At 39.4% G+C, this 17295-nt stretch overlaps 1 long non-coding RNA gene across 1 annotated transcript in view; it reads left to right on the top strand.

Annotated features, from left to right (window-relative positions):
* Positions 1–5358: 5358 nt before the first annotated feature.
* The window catches only part of LOC141278468 (uncharacterized), a 237433-nt gene continuing 225496 nt past the window's right edge, over positions 5359–17295 (top strand). The window contains exon 1 of the long non-coding RNA XR_012331224.1: positions 5359–5449. This is a non-coding gene — a long non-coding RNA (uncharacterized lncRNA). The remainder of the gene's footprint in view (positions 5450–17295) is intronic.

Here is a 17295-nt window from a genome sequence, read left to right on the forward strand (position 1 = left end):
CTGAGACCACTAACGAGCATGCTGTCTTTTTACCACTGCCTTTTAATTTGGTCAAGATATGGCAGGTGAATTCTCTACACATTTACAGTTTTTTAACGAGAAAGCTATAGGGAAGGAGAGAGTTCAGGGCTGCCCTAGAAGCCATGGTAAACATTCAGAAACAACCCGTCTCTGAGGTTCATTTGGAAGAGATAGAAGAGCTGCAGAAAGGACTGTGACCCAAGTTCATTGAAAGATATGACTCTGAACGTTTTTCCTACACAATTTTGTGCATCAACTTCTCATTTTTTTCAGGGTCAGTGACATTTGGGATATATGCCTGATTTCTGCTCAGCTCTCAGCCGATCTGGAATCTTTTGTCTTTGGGATGGGTTCGTATCTACGGGTTAAGGACAATCACAGACCCATAGCAAATGCTGGCAAAAGTTTTGCAAACATGGGCCAAATTTTAGCTTTATTATAAAATGTAAAGTCAGAGCTGGCTTTGTGTTTTGTACTAACATATCATACAAAACTAATTTACAGTTCTTCCAGATGGGTTCAGTGTCTATGGCATACTGCCTGCTACTCTAAAATGTACTTGGTATAGAGAATGATGGTGAAGGAGGGAAAAAGTTTGTTCCTAAGTGGGGAAATATGAAGGCTTTGTGACTTATGGCAAGAAAGAGTTGGATTTTTAAAAATCACCACTGTAAAAAAAAAAAAAAAATTACCACCGTAACAGCAGCTTTATCAAAATAGTTTCAGGGTAAAATGGCAGAGAACCAATATTTTACTGAATGATTCACACTAGGTATTGTGCTCTGTGTTTGATGTGTATTATCTTATTCGTCATTACTATACTCTGTGAGGTGGCATCCATTTTCCTTTTAACTGGGAATTCATTTACCTCTGGATTCTGCAAATCATCTCTTTGTCTCTATTACATATCAGATGCGTGTGTATGTGTATCCATTAAACAAAAGTTTACTTTGTTGGCAAGGAGTCAAAAATATCTTCCGGTTAGAGGCTGACTCAACTTGATTATGTTTCCACTTCATGCTGGGAACTGTGGCATACAGTTGTGCACATTGCTTACTGTGTGAATCCCTGGTCAGGGAACAAGTGGGTATAATCCAAACCCCAGGCCACTCACCAAGCTGTGTGCTTTGGTCAAGATTGTGTCTGCTGGGAGGAAGGGGTACCTCTTTCTAGTTTACTCGTCTATGTTTGCAGTGGCTCTGCTGATGCAGATCACTTACAACAAATGAGCAACCCTGGAAAGGAACTTGGAAACTCTAAGTAATATCCTGTTCATCGTGGCATCTTGGGGTGTTTGTTTCTTCATTTCCTCCTTCTCTATCATGCATCTTGGGACTGTCCCTTAGAACTCCATTTGTCCTGACTACTGATCTCACTCTGGGACTAGCCTGGGAAAATGGCTAAATGGAGAGTACCTGCCTCCCTCTCTCCCTCTTTCCACTTCCCACTGGGCCTGGAGAGCTGGCACTGATGCAATGCCTGTTTACCCTTGCTAGGCGTTACTCTTTATAAACTGCTTAGTGAATATTCATGTTATTCTTTCCTTATATCCTTTCCCCTAAAACTGCATGGATGGTCAGGAAAGTATATATATAACATATATATATGTATATATATATGTGTATATATATATATGTATATATATATGTATGTATGTATATATGTATATATATATAAAATTTAAAACCCCAGAGTTTCAAACTTTGGAAAATAGTTTAAAGAAAAAAATTGATTAAAATGCTGTCAGTTCTTTAGCAAATATGTTTAGCTGCATAGATAAATGAGTTGTAAAATATACAAAGAGAAAAGGATTGTTATAAGTTAATTAAAAAATGTTTATTAAACATCTGCTTGATTCTTAGCAGTGTGTTACATGCAGGAACAGAATACAAAAAAATTAAGATGTGAAAATGGACTTATAACTTAGTTTAAAGAGATGTGAAAACCATCAATGTTTTATATCTCGTATATAATCTAAGTGTTGGGAGACAGGGACCCCATAACACCAGATATGTTCTTCAAGCTTTGACTCTTATGTCCCCTGCCATCCTGCAAAGTCAGATGACCTCTGGCCTTCATTTCCCTTATCTGTAGGTGAGACGCCGTGCTCTGTAATATCTTCTTCCCAGGCTATTGTGTACCTGGAATGAAATAATGGATGCATGATACTTTAAAACTTATAAAGCTCATTATATATTTAAGGTTTAATTGTCCTTACAAAGAAAGATGAAAAGACGGCTGATAGCTTCTTTCAAAAAATATAATTTTTCCTTTTTATGTGACATATATTTAGTGTGAACAATGTGGAGAGACTAAGGTATAAAGTAAAAGAAAAAAATCTCACAAAAAGTAACTATAAGCTCCCAATGATAATCATGGTTAGTATTTTGATGTTTGATTCTTTTTTAATCTTTTACAAATTTACATTAATTTATCAAAGCTGAGATACTATTATATATAATTTTTAAACCTACCCTATTTTTCAACTTTGTATCAGTTTAAAGAGTCACAGGAAGCACATGGGCAGCTATCTTTCTGGGCTATCAGCAAATATCAGCTTTAGATATAAATAGTTCAGTGATTTTGCCCAGTAGCACTTCCTAACATGATTTTTATTGAATTTATACACAAAATTGACACACCTCTATAGAGTCATTTGTATATAAGCTCAAAATATAGTATTTTTCCCCTTACCATTTTTAAGGTTTTTAACCTAAACATATATGTTCAGGCTTTCAAATTGTATCCTCTCCTGAGAATTGAGAAACTCAATCTCAAGACGTTCAAATAAGAATATTCTAAATGGAATGATAATATATGGAAACACTAAAAACCCCGGCCGCTTTTCAGTATTGTTGCCCGCTCTTAAGTGGTGAATTTCCTCACACTGTGGTATAAATAAAACTTTTAAAACCCTGGAGGAGTTCCCAAGTATCCAGGCAGTGTAAAGATTTTAGAAAAAATAATTACCTGGATGCTTAATTGTTTTGAAAAATGGGACTTTTTGTGTGTGTGTGTGGTGGGGGGGATAGGGATATGAATGCTTTTCTTAATGCAGGGCACACTGGGAGTTTCAAATCATATACGCTTAAAAAACACCTCAGTTTCCCACGGACACTGGTAAATATACATTTTCTCCTTTGGGCCGTTTGATTTGTATCATTTGCCTCATCTTACTTGGTTAATCACACCAAGATTATATAATGTTATATAAATTGTCTTCGGTGACATGATACTCTCTTTTTCAACCCAGATCAAATGTAAATTGGGAAAACATTCCTTTAGGGTGTATGATTTTTCTCTTTTTAAACCAGTTCTATCTTGAAATAAAACAAATGAAATAGAGGCAGTTGCAATTACAAGTACGATAAGGTTTTATCTATTGCACCTTCAAGGTTTCATGCCCCTTCTATCTAGGTCCTGTCCTCCCCTCCCCCCTGTCCATTCCTTTTTCTGTGTAGGTCAGGTTAACAAGGAAAAAACCCTCACAAGGATATTTAGAGGGTGAGAAAATGTTAGGATGGATCTGAATCTCTTTATTAATAGTGAGTTGCATAATAAATGCCATGGGGTTGGTAGGTTTTACTTCGTCTGTTAAATATTAACAGTACTTGTACTTTCTGGGATATTGTTGAAGCGCTTGGATACTGCTCAGCCAATCACAGAGAAACAGGTTTCCATGGAAGCAATAGCACAGATTCATTTCATTCTCAATGGAATCCACACAGCAAGACAGATCTTTAAAAATAACCCATGTAAAACTGAAGCAAAATATTTCTGGGTGTTTGTTTTATGCCTTTTGGTGTGCGTATCTGTTTTCCATTTAAAAAATAATCTAAAAATATCTGGGCACTCAGGAGAGCTTCCAAAAAAGCTAAAGCTCTTACCCCTGCCTGGTTGGTGGTGGTTCTTTCGGGCATGCATTCCTGTGTATTTGAAGGGCACAACCCCTCCCTTGTTTACGTTCTTGAACACAATATTTTAGACCAAATTTTAAGATGAAAAACAGAATATTCTGAATGTGTGGTGAGCAATAGACTATTTTAAAGAACGTTTATATATCAATAATAAACATAATGATTTTTGATTCTCCTATATGAAGAGCTTTGAAAACCCTGTAAATTAAGTACTATAGTAACCCTTATTTTATAGGTGAAAACAGAATCTCAGAGAGGTCAAGTAACCTCTTTAAGGCTGCCAAATTTATAAGTGGCAGAACCTGGTTTTCAATTCTGGTTTACCTGGTCGTATAGATGCTACAATCCCAAATTACTATGCCATGTTTTTATTATCATGAAGAAGAGCGTCAATATTGTTTACTGTCTCTGAAGTCAAAACATCATCTATCTCCATTCATACATACATATATTCATGTACATATATATATACACACTAAACCCTGCTCCCTCCTTTTGCTCTCATAACAAGCAGTGTATTTTTAGCTCTAACATAGCACTTATTCTACTTCAGTGACTGTGTGTTTATCTGTTTCCTCAGGGCTGGGCTCTGAGCCATGGTGATCAAGGATGGGTTTAGGTTGATCTGGATATTTCCTGAGGCTAGGACTCTGCTTGGCACAATGGCTACTTTGTATAAACAGAGTTGATTTAAAATCTACCAGAGTTTGAATGATAAGCCAAAGATTCTTTTACATAAACCCTCAGCAAAAGCAAAATTGTTATGGGGCCAGGGGGATGTTGCTTGAATAAATGAAAATTTTTCACTGCTCTATCCACTGAACCAAGAAGTATGCCTAGTACACTTGAATAAATGACTGAGATAAATATCTTGAAGCTTTTTAGAAGCATTATTCTTCAACTTTTAATATATTAATATAAAAACATGCTTATCTAATTCATATTTATTAAAACAGGTCCTCTGAAATTAAAAATTGTCTAAGTAGTTTAAAGTAACAAAAGTGGATTAAAAAATAAAAGGGTAGCCTTTCAAGACAGTTTCTTCCACTATTATTTTCAATTTTTGAACTCGCTTGGCTGACACACTAACACTTCATGTGTTGATTAACATTGAGGAATCAAGTTCTTTCAATGTTCAATTTTTTAAAGATAGATTTTACATATCAAAGCTCTCTGAAAACCATTTTTAGTGGGTAATTATCTAGGGTGCTTTATTCACCTCCCTGTCTTAATAAACAGAGTCTATCAGATGTGACCTAAGCTTTCCTTTATGACTCAACACCATCACTCTATTATTTGTAAACTGTGGGGTTGCAGAGTGACATCCTCAGGTGTCAGAGCTTATAAAGGACGGTTCCTGTCTGCTTGATTTCTCTTTTTATTTCCCCTCTGTCATCTCTGATCATTTGCACTGGTTTCCCTGGTCTTCTTCATAAATACAGTCCATTGTATGTCTAATTTCATGTCTTCTGTTTGCTAAGGCTGATCTGTGGGTTTCATGGGAGTACCAGGTAAGTCAGTAAGTTTAATCAGCTACTGTAAGGTGAACCCCTGAATATTTCAGTTAGCTCTGACCTATAGGCTTCAGGGTGAACTCATTTATCTTCCTCTGTAAAACCCATGAGCTTGGTTTAAGTACATTCCTTATCAGTGCTAGAGTCTTTTTTCTGTTATCATTGTTCAATCTTCAAGAAGGAAAGTGTATTTGGTTGAGTTTCTATAGAGCTGTCTGCTGAATATGTGAGACTCATAATTTGCAACAAAGACGATAACCTAATTTGTTGCTATTTTGAAGAGGAGACTTTTAAAAGGCAGCTTCCTTTGGGAATGTTTCTAGGAATAGTGACTTGACATATGTATGAATATATGCGTGTATATATAAAGATATATGTATATATATATTTCTGTGAATTCACTTATATTCTATATTGTTTCTGAAAAGATTTAAAGTAACAGTAGTGACAATAGGAAAGGAAAAATGGGTAAAGTTCAAGGGGCTACATAACAGTTGCTAACACCTTTTATTAACTGGGCAGCCTGGTACTCTGTAGTTCTTTTTGGACATAACTGCCTTCAAACTGTTCGTGAGACTGTGGCAGGATGTCCCTCAGTTATAAGTAAACTTGGAGGCTGGCGTGGCTTGGTCACAGTTACAATCTTGGGGAAGTTCAGTTTTGTTCTTTAAACTATCTAGGTGAATTTTTTTTTTTTTTTTTTTTGCGGTACACGGGCCTCTCACTGTTGTGGTCTCTCCCATTGTGGAGCACAGGCTCCGGACGCTCAGGCTCAGCGGCCATGGCTCACGGGCCCAGCCGCTCCGTGGCATGTGAGATCCTCCCAGACCGGGGCACGAACCCGTGTCCCCTGCATAGGCAGGCAGACTCTCAACCACTGCACCACCAGGGAAGCCCCTAGGTGAATTTTTTTTGAAGGAGTGTGTAAAGGACATCACAGGCCATTGTTGGGTGTTTTCAACTATTAATTTATAAGAAGCATTTGACATAACCAGAAATAAAGGGTCAGGGGGTCTAAAGGGAAATGACTCAGGCACTCTTTTGAAAACATATCAACTAATGCAACCGTTATCTTTCTTACTGGGCTGGTGCCGAGGTTTTGCCATGAGAGATCTTGCAACGTTGATTCAACCAGGACAGTTGCCATTTTAAAAGAGTTTGATAGCTAGGTCTCCAGATCTGACAGAAAGAGTAGCTGCCTTTCCTCATGTGATTTAAAGGGCAGTAAAAGTTCAGTCTGCCCCATGATCTCCTCCCCAGTGGCCTTACTTCACTTGAAAATTTTCATGGTTAGAGATACTCCATTGGATAAAGGCCTTGCCTCTAGAAGGCACCGATAAACAAGACTATATTTTACCTGAATATACCATTAATGCCCTTTCTGAATACATGAACAGATTAACAAATGTAGGCAGCTTTCACCAGCCTAGAGCAGAGTATGAATGACTGAGATGCAAGATGAGAACATTTAGGTTTGGAACATCTGGAGCAAGAGGTCCTAGGAAGACATGGGAAGTAAGGGGTGGCTGGGTGGAGAAAATACAAAGCCATTAGACGCCTGGAGGTACACTTGCTGACTGCAGGAAGATGACAAAAGGGGAGATGAGGGGGTAAGGACTACCATACAGTTGTGCTCCAGGCTGATTCTACTTTTTGGAGAAACATAAATGAGCTAGGAGTAAAGAAATCATGTCTGACTGCTCTTGACCTTTTCCAATTAGGTTGTACAATAATTTAAAAGTAATAACTTCCTCAGCTTCCTGACTCAACATCCCACCTAATTAGCTAAATCCTTTTGACCTCTACTTGGTGACTCATCTTTGCTCCTGATTCTGAGACCACACTGGTTTATAACTAAAAACATTTAAAGAAACTTAGCATTGAATGTCTTTTCTTTGTTTTGCTCCAATCTTGTACCCCAGTTTAAGATTTTTTTCTTTGTTATTGAGGTCAAATGATCACCTTGCTTCCAAGATATAATAACTAAATCCCAGTTCAATTCATTTATTCATTCACCAAATATTTATCGGATGCTTGCTAGGTGTCAGATGCTGTGCTCAGAGCAAGAAACACAAAAACAAATGAAGCATGGCCATGTCCTTCAGAAGTTACCTTTAGTGCCAGAGGACTTGCTTTTATACTCAGGGGGGCTCCCAGGGCCCTTCACGACTGGAGTCCAGCCTTGTGTTAGGAAGCTTCTATCTCCTCCACTCTCTTCCCTTCCCCTGAGGATGGAGATCTGCTCCAGAACCTCACTTGTTGATTGAATCCAACTTTTATACCATAGGAGTTTGTGCTTAGAATGTTTTCAGGAGAAAAAAATTAATTTAAATGTATTTGGAGACTCTCCAGAAAGGCTTTGAATTGGTTCCTGTCTGTTCTAAGGTTGTATATTTTCCCTCATTGCCATCACAAAGAAAGGTGGGTGGATTCAATTCAATAGAAGAAACAGCCATTTTAAGAAGATGTCTGCATCCTTGATATTCCAGCCATTTAAGTCTTCAGCAGATTGCTCTGTGCTTTTATGTGGTTTCTGTGAAGAGAATTTTGACAAAGAAAGCTATTAGAGAAATGAACTTTGACACATGCAGTTTAGACTCCAAGGCTAATAATTTGGAAGAATTTTTCTAAATGTATGTTAGAGGCGTTGCCTTTTCATTAAGGTAGTTAGTGAGAGTTCCTCTACATTTTTATTTGTGATCCTCTACATCTTAAATTTATTTTCCAGTGGGCTTTGTATAGTTAAGAAAATGCAAGAAAAATGCTCAATCCCTGGTCTTTGGGAAGCAATCTTTCCCCATCTCTAACTTATAATGAAACTTTTCTTCACTTTGCTGTAGAGGGTTTCTTTCTTCGCCTTCCTTCCTCCCTCCTTCCCTCCCTCCCTCTGTCTCTGTCTCTCTCTTTCTCTCTTTCTCCCTTTCTCCCTTTCTCCCTTCCTTCCTTCCTTTTCTTTCTTTCTTTTCTTTCTTTCTTTCTTTCTTTCTTTCTTTCTTTCTTTCTTTCTTTCAATTCAGTCATTACTTGAATGTCTTCATGGGAGAGATGGCTAGTTCTTTCTTTTTCAATCAACTATATTTGACATATAACATTGACTAAATTAAAGGTGTACAGTGTTTTAACCTGATACATTTATATATTATAATATGATTGCCATTGTGGCACTATTTAGCACCTCTATCACATTACATTATTATCCTTTCTTTTTAGTGGTTGGGATAATCAAGTTCTAGTCTTTTAGCAAGTTTGATGATTGTAGTATAATATTGTTGTCTATATTGATTACACTGTGAACTAGGTCTCTATGGCTTAACTTACTAGTTGTTGCAAGTTTGTACCCTTAAACAGAATTAATTTTGTCCTCCCACCTCCCATCCCCTGGTAACCACCATTTTACTCTCTGTTTTTATGAGTTGGACTTAGATTCTATGTATAAGTGAGATCATACAGTACTTGTCTTTCTCTGCCTGACTTATCTCACTTAGCATAATATGCTCAAGGTCTATCTATGTTACTGCAAATGACAGGGTATCCTCCTTTCTCATGCCTGAATAATATTCCATTATACACACACACACACACATATATATATATATACACACACATATATATACCACATCTTTTTTATCCATTCATCCACTAATGGGCATTTGGGTTGTTTCCATATCTTGGCTATTGTGAATAATGCTGAAATAAACATGAAGTACATATATCTCTTTGAGATCCTGTTTTCATATGCCCAGAAGTGGAATTCCTGGATCATATGGTAGATCTATTTTTATTTTTTTTTGAGGCTCCTCCATATTGTTTTCTTATAGTGGTTGGACCAATTTACATTTCCACCAACAGTGTATCAAGAGTTCCCTTTTCACCACATCCTCACCAGTCTTCTTGATAAATAGCCATTCCAGCAAGAGTGAGGTGATATCTAATTGTGGTTTTGATTTGCATTTCCGTGATGATTAGTGATGTTGAGCATCTTTTCATTTACCTGTTGGACATTTTGATGTACTCCTTGGAAAAATATCTATTTAGTTCTTCTACCCATTTTTAAATCAGATTTTTTGTTGTTGTTGTTAAGTTGTATGAGTTCTTTATAAATTTTAGATATTAACCCCTTATACAATATACAGCTTGCAAAAATTTTCTCCCATTCTGTAGGTTGCCTTTTCATTTAAATTGTTTCTTTTGCTGTGCAGAAGCTTTTGAATTTGATGTAGTTCTGTGTGTTGATTTTTGGTTTTGTTTTTTGTGCTTTTGGCATCATATCAAAAGAGTCATTGCCAAGACTAATGTCAAGAAGTTTCTTTTCTATGTTTTCTTCTAGGATTTTTATGATATCAGCTCTTATGTTTAAGTCTTTGATCTATTTCAAGTTAATTTTTGTGAGTGGTGTGAGATAGGGGTCCAATTTCATTGTTCAGCATATGTTTCTCCAGTTTTTCTAGCACCATTTGTTGAAGAGACTATCTTTTCCCTATTGGGTGTTCTTGGCACCCTTGTCAAATACTAGTTGACTGCATATGCTGTGATTTAATTCTGGGCTCTCTGTTCTGTTCCATTTGCCTATGTGTCTGTTTTGGTGCCAGTGCCATACTGTTTTAATTACTATGGCTTTGTAGTATAGTTTGAAATCTGGAAGCATAATATCTCTAATTTTGTTCTTTTTTTCTCAGAATTACTTTGCTATTCAGGGTTTTTTGTGGTTATACACAAATTTTAGGATTGTTTCTTCCATTTTTGTGAAGAATGCCTTTGGTATTTTGATGAGGATTGTGTTGAATCTGTAGATGGCTTTGGATAGTTTGGTTATTTTAACAATATTAGTTCTTCTGATCCATGAACAGAGGATGTCTTTCCATTTGTTCATGTCTTCTTTAATTCTTTTCAGCAGTCTTGTAGTTTTCATTGTAGAGAGAGATGGGTAGTTTTTCACTATAAATGACTGACTCCTTTCAGTGGGGTAGAGCTGCTGCCAGGAGCTGGCTGCCCAGCTAGGGATCAAATATCTCAACCTTCATGTCTATGTGGCTTCTTCTCCCAGTGGAATGACAGTAGAAGAGATGTGATCACTTCTAGGCCCAGGTGGTTAAGAAGTAGGAGGCTTCTACATGCTTTCTGCTCCTGTTTATAAAGAATCCAGCACAGGAAGCAATGGTCATGGGTGATGGAGTCACAAGATGAGAGGAACCAGTTCCAGAAATGCCACCTAGAGGATAACCACCTCTCCTTGAGGAACACCCAATTATGGGATTGAGAAATAAACTTGTAAGGTGTCAAGCATCTAAGAGTTGGGAGTATCTGTTACTGAAGTTAGTATTTTGCACCTAATTATGTCTGCTTAGTACAAATCACAGACAGACCTGGCACTTTAAGGTGACACAAAGATGAGTGAGAAACATCCAGAAGTTTGAAGGAAAGAATGCAAACCTAGAAGTTTAAATGCAAACAATTATAAGACAAAACAGATTTTAATCACTTAGAATTTTAATAAGACCTCTTTGAATTGCAAGTGACAGGCATCCAATTTGAATTAGCTTTATCAAAGGGGGAATTTTATTAGCAGAATGCCCATATTATTGATAAAAAGATTGAAAAACAAAGCAAGGATGTAATTGTTTCCTGGAAGAAACTGGAACCAGGGAATTACATACTGCTAAGACTCATTCCTTACAATCAGTTATGGCCAGGGGAGCAGGGTTGTGGAAGCAATGGTAGCTCCTGTGGATACAACAGGACTAGTTGGGGGGCTGGGAGAACAATACTCAGAAGTAAAGAGAGGCTCTTTTATTCTCAGAAGAAAGGAAAAGGTATTTAGCAGACAAAATAATTGGTTTCCTCTACCGATGGAGTAATTAGTTGCAAATTCACCTTTCTTTTTTTTTGGTTTTGTTTAGTATATTTTGCATTGTTAACATTTCCTGTTTTTATGAATAGCTCCTGAGCTTGAATTAGATCTTTCCTTTTTGTTCCCCTGCCTTCCTCCATCCCCAGCAGTGCCTTGTATATAATAGGAGCTTAACAAATATTTTTTTATTGGCTGAGAAAATGTAATTAGAGAAATATGATGAACTTGGATCCCTTTAGATTGTCTTAATGAAGACACTCTCTTTTCATCATCAAATCGTGCTCCTCTACATGAAGCTTCAACTCCAGCCAGCTGTGGTTTCTGAACATGCCCTGCAAGTATCTGCCTCTGTTATTTCCCCCATGTTTTCCCTACTCTTGCTTCCCTTGGGAACCTAGCCTCCTCCTCCCAACCAGTCCAAAGTCCACCATTCATGCCTGATCAAGCCCAGAGCAAATACCACCCCTGCTGTGAAGACTTAGCAGCCCATCACAGGGCACAGAGGTATTGCCTCCTCTGAATTCATCACTGTGTATCATCTATTAAGTAAACATGTTACATTGTCCTTGTGTAGTTTTACAGTGTTACATTTTTTAAACAATCATATTTTAAACAGTTAAAAATATTATTTCAATTTTAATTTTCTTCTCCAACTAACTAGATTGTAAATTCTTTGAAGAACAGGAACAATCTATCATGCCCTCTGTAGTGGTTGATGAAATAGCTTAAATTGTAGTCTCCTGATAAGTCTTTGCAAACAGATTTAAATCTTTATTTTCAGTTTCAAGACAGTTACCCCATATATAGCATAGCTAAGAATCTCCAAATATTCATATGAATACAGTGCTTTCTTAAGTGAATATTTTTTCCTTTCATTTTTAAGTTAAAGGGATCTGCCAAATGTTTGAGTGGAATATATCAGAATTCTTTTTTTTTTTTTTTTTTTTAAGGTACAACCTTAGGGATAATGAAACCTGTTGCACAGAGAGAAACCGGTCAGGCTGCTTATTGACTGTGCAGAGGAGCAGTTTCTGTAGAATTGTAAATAGTAATCATTAATTAGATTAATTTTCCTACACTGCCCTGTGTAGTGGTGGATGGTACACGTGGTTATCTGAATGTGATATGTATGAAAAGCACAGGATGTGTGAAAGGAGGTGAGAAAAAGCTGGGCTGCGGAAGATGGAAAGCTACCACCGTTTCTGACAGGATGCAGTATGTGAAGATTAGAAAATACCTCGACTCTGAATGGGGGTAGAGCACGGTGGAGGCTTTCAATATTTGAAAACAGTTTCACCTCACTGTTTCCTAACCCTCAGCTGCACCACACGCCATCTGCTTCCAGGATTCTGCCCAATGTCTTGTGCTTTCTGGAATCTCCCTGCTGCCCTCATTGGCTTCTTTTCAATCATGATTGTCCCTTATTTGCAAATGACACAGAGATTAGAGACTGTTTCTTATTTTGTGGCTTTTTCACAAAATTATGAAAAGGCTCTGCCTGCAGTTGAAATAAACAACTCTTGGCTATAGAGACATAGCTCCTCTCAACTTCTTCTCAAAAACTATTTTCATTAATTGCTAAAAATTTAACATGGAGTTTGATATTTAAGGAATTAATAGACTAATACAAGGTTAAAAAAGACATGAATTTAGAGTCTATCTTGTTCATGTCCCCTATTTTTAAACATTTTTTTTTTTTTTTTTTTTTTTTTGCGGTACATGGGCCTCTCACTTTTGTGGCCTCTCCCGTTGCGGAGCACAGGCTCCGGATGCGCAGGCCCAGCGGCCATGGCTCACAGGCCCAGCCGCTCCACGGCATGTGGGATCCTCCCGGGCCGGGGCACGAACCCGTGTCCCCTGCATCAGCAGGCGGACTCTCAACCACTGCGCCACCAGGGAAGCCCCTGTCCCCTATTTTAAAAATTAAAAAAACTCCAAATCCATGTAGAAAAAGGGCAAAAAAGAAAAAAATGAGAAAGCAGAGTTCAAAACTAATAACCACAATTTTACAATTAAAGCATATACCTTAAATTTGAAATTCAGTTTAAAATTAGTATGACAAATCCAACAGATAAAAATAGTGCCCTGGATACATGCATGGTATTGTCCTATGTTTTAGTTTACTTTGTTTGTTAGTCAAAAAACAAGCAATTGAAATTGGCACAGTTTTAGGGACTGTGAGTTCAGACTCCATGTGGGGTGTGGTTTTCATATGTTAATGGACTGGCCCAGATCAGGGGAGGAATGGCCACACCATCCTCTCTCTGGTTTTCTGTCTCATTGAACACCAGCCTGTTTTAATTTATTTAAAAAATTGTATTTCTATATTTTCTATTTCAAGATATGAAAGCTATTTAATTTTAGGATTTATGCTTCTAGGAGTTTCCAGGAGGGGACTAGAAGACTGTTAATTGCACATAGGTGATGCTAATATGATGATACGTACCACCACATCTTGTTTTTCTTTTCCAGCAACAACAGTTAACATTCATTGAATTCTTAGTCAAGAATGAGACAGGGGCTTCCCTGGTGGCGCAGTGGTTGAGAGTCCGCCTGCCGCTGCAGGGGACATGGGTTCGTGCCCCGGTTCGGGAAGATCCCACATGCCGCAGAGCGGCTGGGCCCGTGAGCCATGGCCACTGAGCCTGCGCGTCCGGAGCCTGTGCTCCACAGCGGGAGAGGCCACAACAGTGAGAGGCCCCGCGTACCGCAAAAAAAAAAAAAAGGTCTTCCCTGGTGGCGCAGTGGTTGGGAGTCCGCCTGTCGATGCAGGGAACACGGGTTCGTGACCCGATCCGGGAGGATCCCGCGTGCCACGGAGCAGCTGGGCCCGTGGGCCATGGCCGCTGAGCCTGCGCGTCCGTCCGGAGCCTGTGCTCTGCAGCGGGAGAGGCCACAGCAGTGAGAGGCCCGCGTACCTAAAAAAAAAAAAAAAAAAAAGAATGAGACAAGCTGTTTGCTTATGTCACTACAGTTATTCCAGTGAGTGAAGTGCTGGTTATTATTTCCATTTTACAGATGCAGAAACTGAGGCTCAGAGAGGTTACCCAGTTTACAAGGTTCCAATCTGGACAGTCTGACTCCAAGGCCACCTACTATTATGCTATAGAGACTTTTCAGGCAAAGCTCTGTTGGTGTGAGGGGAATATCATCCTTGTTTCTAACTGAGGAGCACACTGAATAGAGCACAGGTGCTCAAGGAATGCTCTGTCCTTCTGGGTGACCTGGGATAAGAAGGAGAACAGGTATGTAGACTGTTGTCCCTTTTGAGTTGTGACTTCCTTTGACAATTCTACCCATGTCCACTGTTGCCCTGGGAGTCACCGTGGAAGCTCAGGGTCAGGCTCTAATTCCTCTTTGCTACTCAGATCTAGATAAGCACAAAAGGATCGCCCTTATAAATGATAAATATGTGTTTCCACTTTAAAAATATTTTCCTATTTCCTGCCAAATGAATGTGTATGGTAGAGTGCCTGAATTTTTCAGGTTAGCCTAATATTCTGTCCTGTTTTCCCTTATAGTCCCCAAAGGTCGATATTTTGGCATTCAAACTGTTATCTTAAAGATTGACTAAGGGCAGTCCCAGAAGCCATACAAAAATCTTCTGTGATATACAAGGTTTTGATTTTTGGTTTGGGAAATATATGCTTAGGGTAGAGAAACAGCCTTCATACATTCTTCTCTAGACTTGACTCTTTAGTCTGAATTATAGGAACATCTGTTTCATTGCAGTTTCAGTTTCAGATCCAGACATCTCTGGTGCCCTGGTCAGTTCTCCTGCAGTCCTGGTGCCTGGCAAGCGGGTTGCAGACATATTTCCCTGGGGAGTGGGCACTTTATTTATGGGCAGTAGGGGTCCATGATGAAGAATGAAGTCTCAGTGGTTGCATTTTCTCCCTCATGTTGTTAATAATAAAGCCCATTCAAAACAGTGTTTCCAGAATTTCAACTCACGTATTCAGTAAGTGGACCAGGTTCTTCCTTAGCGCCAGTGCCTTCTATTATAGACTCCGTTCATTAGGTTATTTCAGGGTAATGAGGATGTCTGTGCCTTTCAGCAGAGGCAGCCAACAACTCTGCTTCCGCTCACTCCAGAGAAACAAACCCAGGGGCAGGTGGGGCAGGAGATCTGAAGGCAGTGCCAGCCCCACCTGGTCTGCAACTGCCAGGGCCCAAGGGTAGGATCATGAGTGCGGTAGCCAGGTTCTCTTTTGCTCTTCCCTCCACGTCCAAGAGCAGGTTAATGGGAAGTCAGGTGGGATAGATGTCTGATAATCATCCCTAACACTTATACACGTTTGTGATGTTCTAGACACTTTTCCTCAGCCCTTCAAAATTTGCCTCATCCAATCTTTCTAGCTATCCGATGAGGGAGGGATGGTTACTGACGCAATTTGTAGAGGAGGCACTTGAAGCACAGAGAGGTTCAGTGACTTGCCCCAGGTCACAGAGCTGGGAAAGTGGCAGCGCTGCGATTTGATCCCAGTTGGTGTGAGAGAGAGCCTCCTTTGTTCCCTGGGTCCTAGGGAACTATGCTGTGCCCGACCCACTGGGCTGTGGCCCTCATGCCATTTCAAAGGGAGATATGAGCTGGGCCAGGAAGACAAAGGACTGGGGGTGTCCCCTTCACGTGACTCTTGGCATGAATTCTCATGGTGCACTTCCCCTCCCCAAACACTCCAACAGCACAGGAGGTGCCCTCCTCCTGGCTGCTCCGAGCCAGGCCACAGCCTCCAGCAGAGAACTGAGACCAGGTTGTCTCTGAAAAGAGAGGACATGAGCAGAGAGGTGGCTGGTTCCTTTCCGTGCCAAGTGAGCACAGTGCCAACCCCTCCTGGAAGAACTCTCCCATCTTCCTTTCTCCTTGACCCAGCAGGACAAGGAAGCTGGGTCTTTAGGCAATTTTTCACTGCCTTTGAACACTGAGTCCTGTTCTAGAGAGATGAGAGCCTGCACATTTATGTTGGGGTGAACTCTGAAAGGTCAGCCTGCCCTTTTTTAGAATAAAAATCTTGCTTTTTACCACATGCGTGGTCCCACTGGCCTTGTGTGTGTGTGCATGTGAAGAGTGGCTGAAAGAAGAAGAAACGCCAGGAACCTCATTAGAGTTTTTAATAATGTTTAGAGTTGGGTTTGCCTGTTGAAAGAATACTTGATATGGAATGGTCAAAAACAGAATGACACTCCTGTTCTGAACTTGAGGCCATTTTTTCTTAGTCAATGGGCAGCTGCTTTTACCCATCAGGTGGGACTGAAGAAAGCACAGGGCGTGAATTTCTCTGAGAGTAGCATCTATCTGTCTGTCCATGGGGGAGCTTCCCTTTTGCAAAGTTTGCTCCCTTCACTGGAGGACGAGGTTTCTGCAGGCCTAGCTGAATGACACAATTGTACAAAAGCTGCATCTTAACATGGGGAAAAGATAGCAACTTTTCTCCCTCAGGTCTGTAAAACTCTAATGCTCTAGTAAGCCACCCTGCTCCTTCAGAGCAAAGGCAACCCTCAGACCCAGGGTCACGGCAAAGCCATACCTCAGAATGTCCCTCTACCATGGCAGCCGTGAGCCGGGGATCCTGTTAGATATAAATTTATGCATATATTTGTGTATATAAAAGTGTATGTATGCATACACACAGTATATACGTATATACATACATATATAAAACATATATCTGGAAGAACTAGGTTCTAAGTTTATGCAAATAGTACCAGAATGGGTGACAGACATTTTCCTTCATGAATGGGCTGTGAGAAGAAAAACTACTTAATGAAAATCACAAAAGAAGAACTGAGAATGGTGTTTTCAATTTCCTTGGTGTAAAGTCATTTTCCCAAGATTAAATTGTCTGCCACAACCTTCCTGGCTGGCTTCCCTCAGATTCGATTTCTTGGAGTACTCTTGAATTCATTTCTGTGTTTTGGATGCTTTATTAACTCTATATGGCTGACACTTAATTTTATTGCTAGAATTTGGTAAACATTAACAGATTACATGCTT

Source organism: Tursiops truncatus, chromosome 4 (genome assembly GCF_011762595.2).
Source record: "Tursiops truncatus isolate mTurTru1 chromosome 4, mTurTru1.mat.Y, whole genome shotgun sequence".
NCBI lineage: Eukaryota > Metazoa > Chordata > Mammalia > Artiodactyla > Delphinidae > Tursiops > Tursiops truncatus.